This window comes from Neofelis nebulosa, chromosome X (genome assembly GCF_028018385.1).
Source record: "Neofelis nebulosa isolate mNeoNeb1 chromosome X, mNeoNeb1.pri, whole genome shotgun sequence".
Lineage (NCBI taxonomy): Eukaryota > Metazoa > Chordata > Mammalia > Carnivora > Felidae > Neofelis > Neofelis nebulosa.
In genome coordinates this window covers 104,388,374-104,404,557 of record NC_080800.1, presented here as the reverse complement: position 1 = coordinate 104,404,557, position 16,184 = coordinate 104,388,374, and the positions used below count along the sequence as shown (strand labels likewise).

The window sequence follows — 16,184 nt, the reverse complement described above, 5'->3', positions numbered from 1 at the left end:
TTTGATTTGGAGAATTACAATGCCCATAACAGAGCTTCTTAATCCTTCTTTATTTTTATTTTTATTTTTGTCTAAACAGTATCAACAAAGAGTTGTGACATTCTATGTTATAATTATACCTGCTATTAGAAAGTGAAAAATGAGCCAGGGAATTGGAAGTCAGATGTTCTCTCTCCCTGATTCAAACACGGGCTATCACATAAAATCAGGGGGAAAAAATGCAGCACTTAAGATTTTGTTATCATAAGTTACTGATTGAATGAAAAGTCCTTAATAATGGATAATTTTCTCATAAAAGAGCATAGTTATCCTTTTTATGTCCTATCAAAAATGCAAAGCATTCACTGGAGACAGACTGAGTTACTCTTTGGATAACTATATAACTAGAACTGAGAAACCATATCAGAAACTGCTATTAGTATGATATTTAATTGCTATAGTGTGCACTTGTTGATGATACAAGATTTAGCTGCTTACAGGCGTCAATTTTTATGTGATTTTCATAGGGACTCTATCTAAGGCATACACCTGTCCAGAGCTTACACAAACACATTATTTGGGCATTTCTCCATAGAGACATATTTTATTCTATCTTATTTAAATATGTATCTCCTCTTTCTATCTTTGGTTGGAAAACAATCTGGCATAGATTTAGGATTGATTATGTTCCTAAAGTATTCCAAAGATCATTGCACGTGTCCCTGAAGACTATGTTTCCATGTACATTCAAAATGAAATAGTAACACAAGTGTCAATCAATAGAGAACAAGTAGGTTGGCCATTGTAAGGTTGACTTAGTATTACACTGAATTAGTGAAAATTCAATAAGCAACAATTCCACGTAGTTACCACTATTTCAAACTTTCAGATCAGTCATGTTTCTATTCATGTTAGAATTCCCTTTGTGATTGAATAATAATGGCTAAAGGTATTCACATGCCCTTGAGTTTTCTCAAAAATATATTATTGAGGGATGCCTGCATAGCTCAGTTAAGCATCCAACTCTTGATTTCAGCTCAGGTCATGGTTGCAAAGTTCATGAGTTCAAGCCCCATGTCAGGCTCCACACTGTCAACACAGAGCCTGCTTGGGATTCTCTCTCTCCCTCTCTCTCTGCCCCTCCCCCACTCATGCTCTCACTCTCTCAAAATAAATAACTAAACTTTAAATAAATAAATAAATGTTATTATTGAAACATATTTGATATTTAAAAATGAATTTAACATGTATCTTAAGAGAGTAAAATGGTAGCAAATTGTTTCAGATAAAACTGAATTTGCTATACAACTATATAACTAGAACTGAGAAACCATATCAGAAACTGCTATTACTATGATATTTAATTGGTATAGTGTGCACTTGTTGATGATACAGGATTTAGCTGCTTACAGGTGTCAATTTTTATGTAATTTTCATAGGGACTCTATCTAAGGCATACAATAAAATAGAGAAGTTCATAAAAGGCAAAGTTTATGACTTAAAATTCTTTGTAGCCACCAAAGTTCCTAAGACTCAATAAATGCATTTTGATTGAGAATGTCCTACAAGTCAGATTAGAAGTTTTACTGCACATGAGTTCAGATATTTCACCCAGTTCATACCAAAGCATGTGTCATACTATATTAAAGTGAGGACAAATGCTTTGGAAATTATCAGTATCCTCTTACCACTCAACAGATATAGGTAATTTGTCAAGATATGGTTCAAGATGAAATGATACCACTGACATCAGTTCTTATTCTTAATGCTGTTTCCCCCCTCATACTGAGAAGCCAAATTCAACTAAAGCAAAGGATCCCATGTACTGTATGTGTACTGTGTGAAAGGCATTATTCCAGGCATTCTTATCATATTTCATTCATGAAAATTTAATTACTGTTTACAACTGGAGGGGTGGATAATGACATTTAGAAAAACTGTGTGTGTATGCATGTGTGTGTATGTATGTGTGTGTGTGTGTGTGTGTGCATGTATGTAGAGACAAAGGGACAGAAAGAGGTAGAACCTGTGTCAGGCAAACAATTTATTACAATGTCAGCCTGTATCATGATGTAATATATCTCTCAAACATATTTTAGTGTTTTCTGTTTTTTAAAACTTTTGAGTAGTAAGAAAAGTAGAACGATTTGAGAAGAAACAACTTTTAAAAACTTGACACACACCAAAAAGTGTGTCACAAACCTTCTCACATAAACAAGTTCTAAGAGAAAGTATACAATTTATTTAAGCTATAGTTGAAAAAAATGTTATTCTTAGAAAATGTCTTTTACCTTATGTTCTCATATTTTTATTTTTTGTAATAAACACATTATAAACTCAAGTATACAGAATCACCATAAAGTCTGAAAACAAATGAAATACATAAATAGTTTATTGATCTTATAATATATGTTAAATGACATTAAGTGGTAAATTTAATGTGATGTCCCTCATTACCAATGCTTAGGACAATATGTTGTACAAAAATCACAATTGGGACTATATATCAATGCATTTTCTTCAATCTCAGAACCCATATTCATGATGTGCTGCCTTGCATAGTTTGTCTCTCTGAATTCCCCTGGAAAATCTGTGCTATTAGTATACTTCAGAGGAAGCAATCAGGTGGATATAACTGGTTTAAAAATAAGATAATATTACTCTGCATTTTTAGATTTTAGGGCACCCCAAATGCTTCATATCATTTAACAAAGACCCTAGGTCTATTTCATACATGCGTTCTCTTTCTTCTATTTTACTGCTCACTTAAAAATTCTTTACATAAAATATATGTACTTTATTACTCCTTGCTATTGACATCTGTCTTTTAGTATTTCTTGAGATTTTATGTAGTTTAGCTCCATGTGTATTGAAAGATGTTAGACTAGGTTTCAAACATTGTCTAAATCCTCCATAATGTGCATAGATTACCAAATCAACCAGGAGAAAAGAACTGATAATTTAATGTGCTCGATTCCACTGCAAAGAAGACTGGTAAATGGAGACACTGAATGTAGCTGGCTCAATAGTCACCAAAAAGGCACAAGAGAAAGATAACAGCCACATCAGTGCACTCTTCTTTCAATACCCTAAGTGATTAGACTCATGGTATATTATGTTCTGTTGGCTTTTCCCTGTGCTTGCACTTTAAAGCAAGTATGGGTTACCTGAAACAAGCAAGGCAGTGACACCTTTCATCTTCCCATTATTAGTGATAAAAATATCAAGTTACAAAGATATTTTTAATTAACAGAAAATATACAAAGATATGTATATAAATTCTTAAATGTATAGATTTTTTTTATGGACACTGACAATATCCTGGGCAGTTCAGTCTCTAAATGACCAATTCTTTTTCCCATGACCATTAACAACTAAGTAGGTTGTTTCATTTTCCTGAAGACTTACCAGATGTCTTTGCTCTTCATTTTACTTCCGGGTGCCTTCTTGTTGAAAACCGACCTCCATGTTTTGAAAGCAAAACATAATGCACAGACAGAATTTGGGATAAAGAGGATCAATGGCTTTAGGGGTGCCTGGGTGGCACAGTCCTCTAAGCATCCTACTTTGGCTCAGGTAAAGATCTCATGGTTCATGAGTTCAAGCCCCATGTCAGGTTCTGTGCCTACTTCAAATTCTGTGTCTCCTCTCTCCACCTCTGTCTCTATCTCTCTCATTAAAAAATAAATAAAACATTTTTTTTAAAAAAAACTTTAAAACATTAAGAAAAAAGAGGAACAATAGCTTTATTGTTTTTCCAGGCAAAGGAGGCTGAAGCAGGCTATGGTCTTCAAAAACTTCAAGCTCAGGGGAAGGGGGTGGGGGGTGGTCGTTCTATAAGGAAATACAAGAACTGTGTTGTTACCAGCCTCCTTCTTCATGTCTTTAGGGTGGTACTGGATTACTGAAACAAAAGGCTAAGAAGGGAAGAGAGGAAGATTGCAGAAGAGAGAAAGGGGTTACTTTAAAATCAAGCTTTGTGAGGGCCTTGGTGGCTCAGTGGGTTAAGTGTCTGACTTTGGATCAGGTCATGATCTCATAGTTTGTGAGTTCAAGCCCCATATCAGGCACTGTTCTGACAGCTCAGAGCTGGAGCCTGCTTCAGGTCCTGTGTCTCCATCTCTTTCTGCCCCTCCCCTGCTCATATTCTGCCTCTCTCAAAAATAAATAAAATTAATTTTTTTAAAAAATAATAAATAATAAATGAAATCACGCTTCACTAAAATCATTTTGATTTTTGTTCAACTTTATGTTTTTAAGTGGTTTCATTGTGACTTCCAAATGTGACTAGACTTTTACTAAAACTTTTTTCAGTCCATTACATGGTGCGGTCTTCATCTGGGTATGTTGTGCATTTGTCTACCTAAAGCTGGAAGTCTTAGCAGAAATTAGGGGAGTGGAAAACATTCAGACCTGGTCTGGTGGAACTTCTACACTTTGCCACTACTGCTCCTCTTAGTTTTTTTTCAGTTTGTTTGTTTTAAGTAGGCCCCATACCCAATGTGTGGCTCAAACTCATGACCCTGAGATCAAAAGTGACATGCTCCACTGACAGAGCCACCCAGGTGTCTCCTAACTCCTAGTTTTCTTTCTTCAATGTTATCTGAGGAGGGGGAAGAAGATCTTTTTTTTTTAAGTTTATTTTGAGAGAGAGAGCTTGTGTGAGTGGGGGAGGGGCAGAGAGAGAGGGAGACAGAGAACCCGAGGCAGGCTCCACTGACAGTATGGAGCCCAATGTGGGGCTTGATCCATGAACCATGAGATCATGACCTGAACCAAAATCAAAAGTCTAAAGCTCAACCGACTGAGCCAACCAGGCACCCCAAGGGAAAATAAGATCTTATTTTCTATTAATTAAAAATATCTTTGCATATGTTGGGTTTAAACTGCAGGAAATGTCCTAAGACTATGCTTCTTACATTATTAGTAATAAAATACTATTTCTTTTATTAAGAGATGTAATAGAATATGGTTAGTGATGTTTCTAAAACTTCTAAGAGACAATGTATGGTTGGAAAGGAACCATTTGCACAGTAAGAACAATTTGTTCATTAGTTATTCTTAATTTGGATGGTTTTGAGGGAGGCAATGGAGATCATTGGCCCAACCACTGCAAAAATATTATTGATTTATTTTTTGTGTTGTTTTATTGGTCTCACCTGAAAAATACCACCACCATGAAAGACCTTAGGAATACTGTCATTCTGAATTATTTTTTTAAGTTTGTGTTCATTCATTAAATACAAAAGCTTAGGAAGCATAGTCTTAACACGTCCACATCTAATGGCTTGACCTAATTCAGCCTGTTTACCCTTTCTAAGGAAACTCCAACCTCTTCCTCTTATCCATCTTTCTCAGGGTTTACCCATGAGACTTTTATGGACCCTTCCCAGAAGAGACAGAGTTTAAGAGGATGAAATACAACAGGGGTATCTGAAAGGCAAAACTTTGTAGATACTAAAACAAAAATAAAACAACATTTCAACCAATTTTATTATATAATAGAAATAAGTTTTAACCAGAGAATCAATCTTACAATTATGAATTCCCTGAACACTAATTACTCTGCAAAAATACCATCTTATATTTTTTTTAATTAAGTGTCTATTAAGAAAAAGTATTAGCTCAGAGAAAATGACTGACAGCACCTGGGGCTGAGCTTTCTTGTCACTAACATCAGTAAACATAAGGCTGGTCATTGGATATCACTTAATATATACTGGAGATAAGCATGTCTAGTCACTTGTTATGGAGATAATGCCAATCACATTAGATCATTAGCATTTTCAACAGGGATATGTTGGTTCATAAACCCCAGAATTAACCAAAATGCTCATATCATATAAATGGAGAGAGGGTTCCATTAAGAGCATACTTTTATGACAGTAGTGCTTCTTATAATGAGCTTAGGTCTTCATAAATCTCTGTGCCCTCATTTAAACAATTAGCACAGACTTAAAGTTCATCACTTGAACTTGAACATTTCAACAAAAACACATTTATACACCACATTACACAGATTTATTTCTGAATGTACAGTAGTGGGAAAGCAATTGCTGCTTATTTTTATTTAATTAACAATGAAGGATAAATGACAACAGCAAAGAAATATCAGCCAAAGGGGACCAAGTGTGTTTGTTACAGATCGCCTCATTAGCTTATTTCCAAATATGTTCACTGGAGTGAAAAGCAATCATGTGACTATCTGGGTGACAAAACATCTGTTGTATTAACTCCAGTAAGGCTACTGGGAATGAGTAAGGACAAACTGTGTTCTTTTTTAATCAAGTTAAGTGGAAACTGAGAGACAGTGTGTCATTTGTGGTCTTGTCTCAGGTGGCTCTTTCTCCTAAAATAATAATAATAATAATAATAATAATAATAATAATAGAAGATAAGGGTTGCCATTTAAAGTGTTATGCTCTTTTTGTAAGTAAATGATTTTTATCTGCTTTGTAATGGATATAAATGCTATAACTGCAAATTGTCAAAAAAGCAACTATTCCTGTTCTTAAAAAAACACACCAAGGATTCAATGTACTTGTTATCTTTAAGTGAAAGATTCCAATAATTTTATAAGACAGATTCTTTGTACAAAATATCAGCTTAATTATCAAAGCTATTAGTAAATCATAAATATGCTCAGGTTTCACATTGTTGTCCAAATTCACATCTCAGGGAGACTATTGTTACTGAGAAGCATTTCAAATAGTTATCGATGTCAAGGATAAGCTATTTAGATTATTATATGATACCAAGATAGAAAACATTTTTATCATGAAAAAATTGGCTTCTCATTAAGGTACCTTGATAATTTAACAAACAAGGTGGGAAATCACACCTACAAACACACACACACACACAAACACACACACACACACACACACACATTTTGTGTATGTATGTGAGCATGAATCAATGAAAATAGCTTTAGACAAAAATTAACATTATTTTAAAAAAAGAAGAAACACTTACCTTTGCTGTGATCTATTGGTAAACCTTCCACTTAAACAATGCTTTAAGGAATTCATTTTACATGGCAAGGTAACTTCTTTTGAGAAAATAGATTCTATACTTCCAAATGATCAGAAAACATGACTGATAGAAGCTTTCTTCTGTTTTCCTTTTCTGTGTGTGTCACTCTGCTAATATGTGGAAAACTTGGTAAATTTTAACAAGTGAAAGGACTCTCTTAACTTGGATGCATTATGAAACTAGGCGCTTAGTTTTACATTTTTGTCATACAACTAACACAGAGTGTCTTAGAATATTTTGTCTCTAAATATAAATAAAATATATGATTTTATAATTATTAAAGTGATACAGAAAAAATTATTGTTCACTTTAAAATATATCAATTATCATATATCTAATACTTATAGTATAAGCAAGTTCCTTCCAAATTTCTAAGTTATGCATTAGTAGGGTACTCTCCATCCACCTTCTGCTTTCTTCCTTAACAAATGCTGAGGGCTTAATACCCCACCTGCTCAGCCATTTCCTCATCTTCTTTTCCATTCTTTCAAGTAGATTCTGAAGCATTTTCATAAAACACAACTTAAAATACGTCATATATTGTGTGTTTATGTTTGTGAATCACATTTATACTCATATGAAAATGACTTCCTGATATGTTCTTGTTTATGTTCACTTTCCTAGCTTGAATTGATAAATATTTTGTGAATTTTACCTGGGTTTATCATACTCACAAAATAATCCAACCAGTATTTGTTTACTATCTTTGATTTTGTCCTTCATTAAGGTTAGTACCATGATGGATAAATCATTTTTTTACTATAAGTGTATCACAAAACATACAATAATTGGAAGTGTTAGGGTAAGTTGACTCTTTAAATGGTGTCTTCAGAGTAGGCTTCATTAAGAAGGTAAATTTTAGCAAAAACTTGAAGTACTGTTATCTGTGGAAAGAGTATTATAGGTACAGGAAACAACTGGTGCAAAAGATGCTTATAGCAAAAATATGACTGATTTATTCGAGATTACAAGGAGATCAGTGTGACTGGGGTGGAGAGAGAAGGGAGAGTATAATAGGTGATGAGTTCAGAGAGTTAACAAAGGTAGAGTTTGTGTAGGACTTTATAAACTATTTGTCCCAGAGTTGCAAGCATAAGGTATGAAAACAAACCAAATAAATTTAGATCAATGTATCCAGAGAGAAACAATGCACTGATCAGCTTGCACTACCTTGTGATCTCCCCTTAAACATATGGATGGAAGGGTACCTGGCTGACTCAGTATAGCAGGTAACTCTCGATCTCAAAGTCATGAATTTGAGCCCCAAGTTGGGTGTAGACTTTACTTAAAAAATAGATAGATAGATAGATAGATAGATAGATAGATAGATAGATAGATATAGATAGATGATAGATAGATAGATGATAGATAGATAGATAGATAGATAGATAGAGTCAGCTTCCTAAGAATCACATGAATCCCTAGACAATTGAAAAATGATAATGAACACTGCTAAAACAATTATAAATGCCCACTAAGTAGTTGGGGTTTTAACAATATTTATAAGATATTGTTTAAAAGAAATTTAAAAAATTAAAATTTTTACTTATCAAAACAAACTTCACACATCAGCTTCTGATTTGTGTTAACTGTGAAACAGACCAGTCTCTAATGGATAAAGGTCCTTCTTTGACCATAAAAATACTCTTCCAGAGACAGTAATGTGACTGTTTCCTTGATAGTCATTTCTATGCTATCTCTAGATTCACTGACCAAATAATTATGTGCAACTAGATAATTGAATTGTTGAAGAGTTGATGTTATTTATTTTACAAGTCCATAATCAAATAAATAATGTGATATTTTTTTACTTTTTTGGTGAAATGGCAAGAGACACTCAGAGAATTGGGATTTTTTTAACTATTAAAATATAATAATCCTTATTAAAAATGTGTAGTTCTGGTATTTTAATTTTCTTATAGAGTAGCCCCAGTAAGCAGTAGCAAAGGAGAAATAGGGCATGTCCAGTAGTGGAAAATAGTAAAAAAACAAAAGAAACTACTATAAAACAGCCAAAAAATAAATGTTAGTAAAAGAGAGGAGAATATAAGCTATGGTGGGACATAATGCTGAATAGGCTTCAGGTGTGTCACATAGATGTGTTTGCCTTCTCCTAATTATAGTTTCCACTTAAATCAGAGCTCATACAATTTAAATAGTATACAAGAAAAAGATAATGGTTGATTGTATTTATTTTCACCTTGATACCAAAATCCTTTTTATTTAAGGGTTAAAATCATCTGAATCTGGAGTGCTTCTATCACTTGTTTGGAAATCACTGCACAGTCACTGAACAGGAAAGTAATGGCTCTCATGTAGATTTTTCTTCAACAAAGACATAAATATATGTCACTGACAAAGTTAACTCTTCATAGTATGACCTGCTTTATTTTGATTTATACACTTGTAGAAGAAAAATAAATGAGAGGTTAAGGCCTCAGAAATGTAGGAAAGGTCAGCCAGTCCCAAATGTTGGTCCATTAGTCTTCTGCTGCATGTTTATAAATCAGGAAAGGTCATTAGGCACTTAAGATAGTAAGTGGGTGAGTAATGGACAAAAAAACAAAAATAAAAAATGATCACTGAACTTCTAAAGTAAACTTGAATAATTATATTACAATTGTCAATTCAATATCTAGCTTTATTGCAGGATTATCTTTGGAAAAAATATCCCAATGCTAAATGCCCAGTTTATGATTATTCACACAAAATGTGGGTCATGACACAAATGAAAATCTAGGACTTTATTATGTGTTGCATCTTTTATCTTCTGATTTTTCCACACCATGTTATAGTTTGAAAACTACTGTAATTGCAAGGTCATGGTTTCTTCTAGTTAATCTCTGTTCTCTTTTCTAGCTTTTATCCTTCCTAAAAAATTCACACACACACACACACACACACACACACACACACACACACACACACCATTCACTTGAGAGTCTGTTTGCAAGTCATTTTATTCTCCAGATGACATGTACAAATATTTTTTGATGAATTTACTTTCATAGTCAATTGCAAAAAGACCAGCTCAGAAAAAACACAGAAAGTTTGGTATTAATTTTTCTAACAGTTATATTGAGCTAAAAAACGTTTGGCCCACTCATTACTTCAAAATTATTGAAACAATTGTTCATAGAAACGTAATTTCACTAAGTTTTATGTAAAAAAATATAAGAAAAAAACAACAAAATGGTGCTTCTGTTCTTCACAATATAAACATGTTTTTTACTATTTTGCTACTTTTTTAAAACTTTAAAATATAACTATGCAAAAATCACATTCATATTTAAAACAGGGAAGGGATATTACTGATAGAAGTCTGAGTAAAATGATGAATATGATACTTCATTATCTTATTTTTAATTCTCCCATACTGGTTAATGTATCTTCTTTAATAAGAGAAGCAAGTATTCATTATAAATTTGATAGAAGAATGCATTTTTAATAGTTGCCTCTGTGAAAGTCTGGGCCTCTTTGTTTTAAATGATTAATGTAATTCATATAAAAAGGGGATGTTGAAGCACATGGATTTAAGTATATTTTATCTGACAGTAGCATTTTGGAAACTGCATTGAAATAAAAATCCTGTTAATTTAATGGCTGTGAAAAAAAACAATATTTAAGGATTTGTTAAATGTATCATGTTTATCCATTGTATATCCATTGCTTATTTTAAGACATCTGGACTGTGATTGGAATGAAATAGATTCTGTTTGCAACTTGTTCCATTTGGAAATCTCAGAGTTACTATGTTTCTGTTGCTATTATTTCTATTAAAATTTTGCCCACAGTGATGGAATAAGTAAAAGTTATGTTATAAAGCTATACTTTGTAACAACTTGAAACCAAATAGATATGATTAAAAATCTCCTCTAATATTACTTATTTCTGACATAAATTTTAGGAACTAGTGTATAAACCTAAAATTATATCTTTGAGATTAAATCAGTAATCAAAAACCTCCTAACAAACCAAAGTCCAGGACCAGATAGTTTCACTGATGATTTTTAACAAACGTTTAAAGAAGAATTAATACCAATCCATGTCACAATTTTCCAAAAATTGAAGATGAGGAAACAATCTCAAACTCATTTACAAGGCCAGCATTATCCTGATATCACAGAAAAGGAAACTCTAAGAAAACCACAGACTAATATCTCTGATGAACATAGATGCAAAAATTCTCAGCAAAACAGTAGCAAACCAAATTCAACAGCACATTAAGAGGATTGTACACCATGATCAAGCAGGATTTAACCCTGAGATGGTTCAACATAAATAAATCAATAAAGGTAATATACCACATTAATAGAATTAAGGACAAAAACCATATGATCACCTCAATAGATACGGAAAAAGCATTAGACAAAATACAACATCCTGTCATGAAAAAAAAACACTCAACAAATTGGATATTGAATAAATATAACTCATCATAATAAAGACCATATATGACAAACCCACAGCTTGTCATATTCAATAGTGATAGTTTGGAACAGTTTCCTCTAAGATTAGGAACAAGACAAACATGTCCACTATCACCACTCCTATTCAACATAGTACTAGAAGTCCTAGCCAGAGCAATCAAACAAACAAAAAATCAGAAAAGAAGAAGTAAGATTATCTTTGCTTCCATGTGGCATGGCATTATACATAGGAAACCCAAAAGACTCCACCAAAGAACAATGAGAAATAATCACTGGATTCAGGAAGATTGTAGGATACAAAATCAACATACAAAAACCAGTTGTGTTTCTATGCACCAACAATAAAATATCTGAAAAACTAAAGAAAAAAATTCCATTCTCGATAGCATCAAAAACAATAAAATACTTAAGAAAAACTTCAACCAAAGAGGTAAATATCTATACACTGAAAACTACAAGACTCATAAAATTTAAAAAGACACAAAAAATTGAAAGCTGTTCCAGGTTCATGTATTAGGAAAATTAATATTTTCTTAAATGTAAGCTCTATGACCAACATGGGGCTTGAACTCACAACCCTGAGATCAAGAGTTGCATGCTCTACTGACTGAGCCAGCCAGGCACCCCAGAAAAATTAATATTGTTACAGTGCCTATGCTACCCAAAGCCATCTAGAGATTTAATGTAATCCCTATTAAGTTCCAATGACATTTTTTACAGAAATAGAAAAAAAATCTAAAATTTGTATGGTACCACAAATGAATCTGAATAGCCAAAATAATCCTAAGAAAGGGGAATAAAGCTAGAGCCATCACATTTCCTGATTTCAAACTATTACACAGCAATAGTAATCAAACCCATGTGGTACTGGTATAAAAACAGACACATAGACCAACAGAACAGAACAGAGAGCTCCAAAATAAACCCTCACATACAGGGACAATTAATACTTGACAAGGGACCCAACTAATAATTAACAAAGGAGCCAATATTTGACTCAATGGGGAAAGGACAGTCTCTCCAATAAATGATGTTAGAGAAACTGGATAACCTCAGGCAGAAGTAAATTGGACCCCTATCTTATACCATTCATGAAAAATAACTCACGATGTATTAAAGACTTAAGTATAAAACCTGAAACTGTTAAACTCCTAGAAGAAAGCATACAGAAAAAGGCCCTTGACATTGGTCTTGCCAACCAATATTTTTGGATATGACAACAAAAGCACAAGCAACAATAGCTAAAATATGCAGTCATTCTTTATTTTGTATATGTGAACAGCAGAAAGCAACTACAAATTTAGAGTGAGAGAATGTACATGTATTTTAAGCAGAAAAAAATTAATAAATGAACTTCTAATTTATTGACTTTTTATACACTTCTTTTAGAAAAATAAAACATACCGACTGTAACAAATCAAATAACATAAATAGTATTCCCCTCCCCACCAACCCCATTCCCTGGATACTAAAATGGCAGTATGGTTTCTTCTTCCATACTTTCTTTCCCATATTTTCATTAGACACATTTCAACATACAAACATAAAGGGATTTTTCTGTTATGCCTACTGTCCTTTGCCTAGATTCCTATCATTGTCTTTTTTTTTTTTTTTTTTTTTTAATTTTTTTTTTCAACATTTTTTATTTATTTTTGGGACAGAGAGAGACAGAGCATGAACGGGGGAGGGGCAGAGAGAGAGGGAGACACAGAATCGGAAACAGGCTCCAGGCTCCGAGCCATCAGCCCAGAGCCTGACGCGGGGCTCGAACTCACGGACCGCGAGATCGTGACCTGGCTGAAGTCGGACGCTTAACCGACTGCGCCACCCAGGCGCCCCTCTATCATTGTCTTTTAAATGCTCTCATTGCCTCTAATCTGGCTCTGCTCCCGTTACTTTAAATATAAAGAATGGGAATGCCTGAATGGCTCAGGTGGTTAATCATCCAACTTCACCTCAGGTTGTGATCTCACCTCAGGTCCTGATCTCACAGGTTCATGACTTCGAGCCTCACATAGGGCTAACGGTTCAGAACCTGGAGTCTGCTTTGGATTCTGTGTCTCCCTCTCTCTCTGCCCCTCCCCAGGTTATGCTCTCTCTCTCTCTCTCTCTCTCTCTCTCTCAAAAATAAACATTTAAGATTTTTTAAAAAATAAATATAAAGAATGAACTTTTTAGCTTAACACCAAGACCATTAATGATTCAATCTCTGCTTACCGTTCTACTGTCATGTTCTGCCACATATATTTTTGCACCATCCACCTTTATTTATTTGTATTTCTTCAAAAATGATATTATATGGATTTATTTCTGTATGGTTTTATATATCATATTCCTCTTATTTAAACTATGTTTTCCTTCTTTGTCTAGATCAAATCTACCTTTTATTCAAAACTTATCTTGGGACACCTAGGTGGCTTAGTTGGTTAAGCAACCCACTCTTGGTTTTGGCTTAGGTCATAATCTCAGTTTGTGAGTTTGAGCCCCATGTCAGACTATGCTGATAGCACAAAGCCTGCTTGTGATTCTCTCTCTGCCTGTCCTCCATTTGCTCTCTCCTTAAATAAATAAATAAATAAATAAATAAATAAATTTTATCTCCAAATCCAAGAATCATTTCCTGATTCACTCATTGTTTTTCCCATACCATACTTTAGGAAACTTCATACTTTTCACTCCCCTCAATCAAGCTCTGGTCAAACCAGCATATTTTTTAAGCTATTATTTTAATTCCAGTTAGCTAATATACAGTGTAATATTAGTTTCAGGTGTAGAATATAGTGATTCAACACTTCATTCAACACCCAGTTCTCATCACAAGTGCATTCCTTAATCCCCATCACCTATTTCACCTATCTTCCCACCCACCTCCCCTTTGGTAACCATCAGTTTATTCTTATAGTTAAGAGTCTGTTTCTTGGTTTGCCTCTCTCTCTCTTATTTTTTTTCTTTTGCTTATTTGTTTTGTTTATTAAATTCCACATATGAATGAAATCATATGGTATTTGTCTTTCTGTGACTATTTCACTAAATAATGGTATTTGTCTTTCTCTGACTGACTTATTTCTTTCTCTGACTGTCTTTCTCTGACTGACTAAATATTGTGCTTTCTAAGTCCAACCACAGGGGCTATGCTAATCTTCTCTGTATCATTCCAATTTTAGTATATATGCTGCTGAAGCAAGCATAAACCAGTGTATTTTTAAGTCTGATGGCTATATATTCCCATTGCCTCAACCAACACAGCTCTAAGAATGAAACCAGGGACTGAAAATTAGGAGATGCTCACTCTCCTCATGCTTTGGTAATGGATTATTTATACAGCCAATTGCTTAGATTAGTTTCTTATTCTTTTTATCATTCCAAAGAGTTTGGCTTGCCCAGAAGAAAATAAGAAATCAACAAAAAGTCCAATGATTACTAACATTTCACAGTTGAGAAAATTGAATTACAAAAGGTTAAATTCTTTTCTGAGTTACAGGGCTAGTAAGTGACAGAACCAAAACTTTATCTTTAGGAGGACAATTCCAGAACACATGCTCTAAACCATTATAAGATATATAATGACTTTTACCAAAGATATATATTTGATTTTGCCAAAGAAAAATGGACAATATACAGACATTACACTGAAAGTTCTTAATAAATTTTGTAGCTTCTAAGCTAGGTACGGCTACTAAATACATGCTTGTATATAACTAATTACATATTTCAATAAATTCCTTTTATTTTAGCAAATATTTATTTTTGATTATCTATTAAGTATGAGTAATTGTGCTTGTTTAATGTTAATTTAAACCAAATAAATTTAAACTTTGGAATAGTCTAACTTTTTCTAAAAAAAAAAACTCTAAAAATAGGTGAAAGAGTAAACTTCCTAGGGTCAGTGAAAACAACACTGACTTTGATATCACATGGGGTCTAAAACCAGGCTTCTCTGCTTACTAGCTACGTGGCATTGAGTGTGTATGCTTAAGTAGGCATCCTTTATCTACTTAAAGTGGCTTCAGCATTTTGTTATAACTTATCCTCATGCATAAAAATTAATGTCATTTACAAATTATCACATTTGGTATTTGACAAATGCTAAGGACCTCTCAATATTACTTAGCTCATGTAAGTTCTATATATGTGGAAAAGAAATTCCATAATATTAAAACAAAATACTGAAAAATGATATAGTCACTTCAATGGATTTTTACATGATATCAAAAAAAAGGAAGAAAAAAAGAAAAGAAATCATGCCCATTCTTTTTACTTTTACTCAGTTCTCTATATTAACATAGTCTGTTTGCAGCTCCAGTAACCAGCTTGAAGAATATAAATGCTACAGATCAGATAGCTACTTGTTCTGAAGATGGGATTAAAAAAAGGGAGATTGAACGACAATGGAGCACAAGTAATTTAAGAAAAGAAAAATGTCACTGTACATGGCTATCATGAGTTATTAAAAGAAATTGTCATGTTCCCTTCTTTTTATTTCTGTTAGTTTAGATTCTTACTGGAAGTGCATAAAAACTATTTTCTTATCACTCTCTGTTTGACTAATGCCAAAGAATCAATACTAGGCATTTGCAGCAGAAATAAGTGATTGTATCACTTATCTCGCTGTATGAGGGGCCAATGATTAAAAACACACACACACACATTGGGCAACTTTGGAATCACCTTTAGATGCTTAAGCATCCAAGATAAAATATACATTATAAATACAGATGGATTTTATGTGTAATATTGGGA

General features: G+C 33.3%; 1 pseudogene; it reads right to left on the bottom strand.

The window, feature by feature from the left end:
* Window positions 1-14,538: 14,538 nt before the first annotated feature.
* Window positions 14,539-14,632, bottom strand: LOC131503308 (U6 spliceosomal RNA; annotated as a pseudogene).
* Window positions 14,633-16,184: the final 1,552 nt, after the last annotated feature.